The sequence below is a fragment of the Manduca sexta genome, chromosome 23 (assembly GCF_014839805.1).
Source record: "Manduca sexta isolate Smith_Timp_Sample1 chromosome 23, JHU_Msex_v1.0, whole genome shotgun sequence".
In the NCBI taxonomy this organism is placed as follows: domain Eukaryota; kingdom Metazoa; phylum Arthropoda; class Insecta; order Lepidoptera; family Sphingidae; genus Manduca; species Manduca sexta.
Genome location: NC_051137.1, coordinates 16,420,732 through 16,426,731, shown reverse-complemented (window position 1 = coordinate 16,426,731; position 6,000 = coordinate 16,420,732).

Below are 6,000 nucleotides of genomic sequence, written 5' to 3'. Positions count from 1 at the left end.
AAGTTAATTTAAGATAGGCGTACAAGTTTAATAAACTGACAAACAAATGCACATAAACAGCTGCGTAACAGTGAGCCGGCAGTTATCCTCACCCACTAATAGGTAAACAAAACCGTATTCGGAAATCTTATACAAATGAGGAAAACTCTGATTAGTAGTACACACAAGGAGCAGGAAACACTGGCGATAACGTTAAGTCGAATTAACACTGCCTACTTACCTACATTCCTATTTCCTGCTTAGTATTCGACCCGGGTAATCTCGAGGTTGATTGGCTGTTTATTTTCCTGGCACGGTAGTGACACTGGACTTCTGGTCCATTATTTGGATAAGACAAAGTTTGTGACGGTTATTAGCATTGTGATTCTATTTTTAACCGACTTCAAATTGAGATTATCGTTAAATTATTGGCAGCAGATTATGAATTTCCAACTCCTCTCTATCTTTCTATTTGATTAATTTCGTTGCCGGATAAAGACAAATTAGTTTTCCCTGAGACTCGCCGAGCTTCACCGTTCGGTATCATAAAATGCGTGCCATTGCTGATCCCGGCTTACAGAGCTGTAGTGGTGGGTGTAAGGGCGGGAAAGTCTCTAGGCAATTATGGAAGTGGAAATGAAGTTTAGGTAGAATTTCGCTTTTGGAAATGTTACCACAATTAAGTACCTATAATATTTCATTAAATGTAGTAGTAATTTGGTATCATGGCGGTTCTTTTAATTCATATAACCCAGAACGCGAAACGCGACCTTTTCTTAGAAGTCAATATTACTGATTTTTTACACTGTAATTCGGGTTTGGAAGGCAGTCTGAACTAAATTACTTATGTATATCCTGTAATACCATCATCATATTCTAACATTCTGAACAGTATTCTTATGAATAAACTCAAAATTTCTTCAAATAGTATTATATACTGTCCCACTGCTGGGCACGGGCCTCCTCTGTTACTGAGAGGGCTTAGGCCTTAGTCCACCACGCTGGCCCAGTGCGGATTGATAGACTTCACGCACCCTTAAAATTTCTATAGAGAATTATTCGGGTATGCAAGTTTCCTCACGATGTTTTCCTTCACCGTTAAAGCAAGCGATAATTCACAAAGACACATAACTTTGGAAAAGTCATAGGTGTATACCCTTGGGATTTGAACCTGCCGACATTCGTCTTGACAGACCGTTCCACACCCAACTAGTCTATCGCCGCTATTACTATTTATTACTTAATGTTCATCATTTAGTGTCATATTAAATTTCCTGCGCAGTTTCGGTATCAGTAAAAAGTTTTACATATCTGTTACAATAAGGAAAAACGTGTGTAAATTATTTATCGTTCTCACCCATATGGTAGCATGACCTTATGTTTACATCAGCCAATCGATGCTTGCACACGTAATATGATGATTATTTTCTTCAGACATTCTTGATAATGGTTGTGGATGTATTGGTGGTACAGGGAGACTTGTCAATATCAGTCTCTTAGGGTCTTATTCTGTATGACATTGTAAACGCTTACCGCAACCGTGTCATGTTATCTTCGTGTTTTTTTTACTGCTTTGAATGACGAAACGACCTTGCCGTTCATCTAAGGGTAAGCGATACGACCGTCCATAAACAGTAGAAATAGTATCCAACTTGAATTGCAAAATATTGGTTGATATTCCACTGCGCTCGCCATCCTAAGACATGAGATGTTCAGTCTTAATATGTCCAATAGTTACACTGGCTACAATATCCTTCAAACCGAAATATCACAGTGACTCACTGACTACACACTGCTGGTTGTCAACAGAAATAGACATTACGGTAGTACCTAGCCAGGCGGACTCTCACATATGAGAGACCTACCACCAGTAAGTTATTTGGAATGGTATTCTGTATGCCAATTTGAATTGTATTGAACGTGACGCGGTGCGTTACGAGCTTGTTACGCACTGTCTAAATAACGTGTGGAATTGAGAATAAGGTGCCTGACGGCAAAGATTGATCTTATTTTTTTAATAAGCACTACATGAATATAAGTCATGTAAATAATAGAGCCTTTTCTATCCGGTGTCTTCCCTACATTACATAGGGTTGTGACAATGTGTTACAGAAGTAGATATTGTACCTACTTTGTAAGATATTCATTTAAATGAAGACAAAAATAATCTTACTTATCAAGTAGGTAATAAGAACAAAATCTAGAATGCACGATATGTTAAAATAAAGAATATATTCAAGGAAACTAAAAACACTCGCGAGATAACATCAAAATTAATAAAAATTACAATCCATCCGCTATGACCTCACCCCGCTTCAAACTTCATATAACGTCTATGTATTATTTTGTAAATACATCAAAACAAGTCAGGTAACGTGTCGACGTCAGTTAATTGAGTTATATAAAAAAAACGTGTCACTGACGTCGCGTGTTCAGGAACAAAGATGGCGAAAAGGCGCGTGCCTTCAAGATGAATTACCCACCGCACGTAGCGTTTATGTAATTCAAATCAAGGTTTCCACGTCAATGATGCGGAGAAAAGTTATGAATTACTGGGCGTTTCTCGCAGCTTCGTCTGCGTAAGTCCTTTCCCATAATAAAAGATTCGTTATGGACTTATCAAGGCAAATAAGTACGCTATATATTACCTAATTCAGGATTTAGGTCTATCTGCTAAATTTCATCCAAATCTGTTCAACATTTTTTGCGGTAACATCTAACAAGCATCTAAACATTCACAAGCTTTTGCTTTATAATAATTACTATGATATATTAGGGATGTTATTTTATCACGCAAAAAGTGACCTATGTGTAATTTTCTGAGTCTTCATTGAGCCGAAGTTGACTACGCTGGGTACTGACTTGGTCAAACTCACCATTCTGTAGTCATCCGAATTTATCCTCTTAAGAATTATGAATTTGTTCGTATATTTGAAGAGGAAAACATTTTGTTAACATGCTAAAACTTTAAATTACTAAAAAATTACAAATGACAATACTAAATTCCGAAAATAGCTTGCTTGGCTGCCATTACAATTAAATATAGAGTAGAAATATTGTAAACGAAAAAGAAATGATTAGGAAACGAACAATTTGTAATATTTAGTCACTTTTTGTTTGTAATCCGTTGTTATAATTACTCGACATTGGCGAAATCACCGACAGATGAACCGTCGAAGCCATAATACGAAAGATTAGGAAATGTTGGGGAGTGGGTTGGGCATTCAGATGTGTATAACAATCGTTTGCACTAAATTTTGATCAATAAGTATAATTGTAAGCAAAATATTATGTGTTAAATAATGATAGGTATATGATGAAATAAAACGGAGTCCGTCCGGACAGAGATTATGAAGGCTGTAGTCTTCGAAACGTCGGGAGAAAATAATATAAATAGCCGCGATAAAATCCATAAATAGTTTAATTCAATGTCTAACATTCGCGTAAACATAAATCGATATATGATTATACATTCATACAATTATTGGTATATTATAACATATAACTAATACGTAAACAGTGGATACGTAAACACGAGTAGGTTTGCGTAACATGCAGACGACATGGCAAAATAATTATGACGAAGGGTTTGGTTCAGGACGTCATTGTCGAAAGTAATGAAATGACTTGTATAACTCGTTGATTCGAAGGCTCTCGACTGTTGCGGGGTAATGTCTTAGGGTTGACCTGCGTTATGATATTGTAATTTGATAAAAATGGTATGGATACATATTATTATGGGTAAGGTAAAGGTAAAGGTTTATCACCTAGTATACGAAAATATATTGTATTAGTTGTATGGTTATAGTCGTAAACCGATGGTGTAACTATTGAATAAATAAATAAGTAAGAAGTAAAAACTTATGCGTACTGATCGGTGGCGATATAACCCCATTCCTTCTGGCTTTTCTTTCGTACTTTTAGTAAAATCTAATTATTATCATTAGAACGATTACATTATATAGTATATTATTAGTAGCTGTATGTCGTGTTGGGTTTCCTTTCGGGAAATATCATCCTTCTCCACTGGTACTGATGGTTCTTATCGTTTACCTACTTTCAATAAAGATGTCGATTGTTTTACACAGATAGCTTTATCCCGACCATGTCTTATAGACTATTTTCAATATAAAATCACCACTGTTAATTTTCGGGATAAGAAGCCAATATTTTCTTAATCAGGACATGATCTATCTGTGAGACAAATTCCACCCAAAAGCGTTTAGTGTTTTCTACAGTTACTTCTTACAAACATCGTTACAAAGTTTCGCATTGTTATTAGTACGATTAATATACTAGTAAGATGCAAAAACAACGTAATTACCCGTAAACGACCACATGTTGTTTATTGAGTTTAAATTATAATATTTTATATTGATAATTGTTTTAACAGATGGCTTCGAGAAAAAAATAAAGTCATAAATAACTCGCTAAACATTTAATATTATTTATAATGTTCCATCCCTGTACTAATTTAGCAATGAGGATAAGTTATGAACGAATACGACAATCGACAACCATCAGTGACGCAGGCAAAATTCCCTGAATTTGGCGCCAAACGTAAGCCAAAAATATAATTTTATTTGCGTAAACGTCATGGCGTGTCGCACCGAACTTATGAACCCTTCGTCTTTACGCACGTAAACGTCTTACAACCAGCCAGGCGATTTCTCAATGGGAAGTTTCGTGGTTTACTTATCGTCGGTCTTGTAAGTCATAAGAACGTTTTTAATTCGTCGGCATGGTTTAAAAACCATTGTTGTTTTAAATAAAAATCCTTACAAACCGTCTCAAAATATTTTAACTAGCCGGCTCATAGTTTTCCATATCATGCTGATATTTTTTTTTGTCTTGACTAATTACCACATTCGTATGCGTGGAACTGCCTTAGACGCTAACTTATATAATTATTTTGAAACAACGAGATATAATGAACTTAGAACTTAACTACTGCTTTATTTAAAATGTTTTATTAATCACAAACTAGTAGCAACCTTGGTTTAATTATATTGAAATATTATTCCTCGTGTAATATTCGTTTCCCACGCTCCTTTATAACTAAAAAAGGCGATACTAAACTCAGAAGGATCATCCGCGTTCTCAAAACTAGTCGGACTACGTCGTCCAATTACGCGACGCGTCACTGCACACAAAAAATATAGGTTTTGTTTACTTTACTACTGTCCAAACTTCCTTCTAGCTGGAACTCGTTCCCGTACAAACACGGCGAGTACAAATTACAAATCGACAATATCTGGAGCTTGGGCACCAAGAAAGGATCTGTTAATGGTTTTAAAATGGGATTTCTGGCGATTTGTCGATATTAGTAAACGAGATGAGTACAATTTGAATATTACAGTTGTATGAATGAATTAATTGAATATCGCTTTTACACTGAAGTTATAATTGCTGGCGAAAAAGTTATGTACAATTAAAAAAAAAAATTGCTCCAAATAGGTTTTAACAAAATAGGTATTACAACTTATCTTTTGAAGGTCAGAGATTAGTAACCTAATTGGTCATTAGTCGGCCTTTCATTATCGAAAATAACAGAAAGCAATGAAGTCACCCATAATTAAATCAATGAGTACCTTCTACGCATTCTAAAATTGAATTTTCCTTGATGGTCGAAACTCATTTTAATAAACAATTCCCGTTAAATATCCTTGTAAAATTGCCAAGATGGAAGTACTTAGAAGCAAAGGAAATACATTATAAATTGATGAGATCATGTGTCCCTGATGAGGACAGACAGTAAAAAGGAAAAACAATGTTGTCATCAAATAAAGTAACATAAATTAGTATCTCCTGTAGGTAATAAATATGTATCATAATACAATGAAAATAAATATATATTACAATATGTTTGACACACAAGGGCCCTTCTGGGAATGTACAATCAGCCATAGAAGTAAGAGGGAGTTTATTCTTTATGAGAGTGTAAACTCCTAACACGGACATGTTAGATTATCTTGAAATTAGCCTGGAACGGTATTCTCTATGCTAATTTCTATTGTCTAA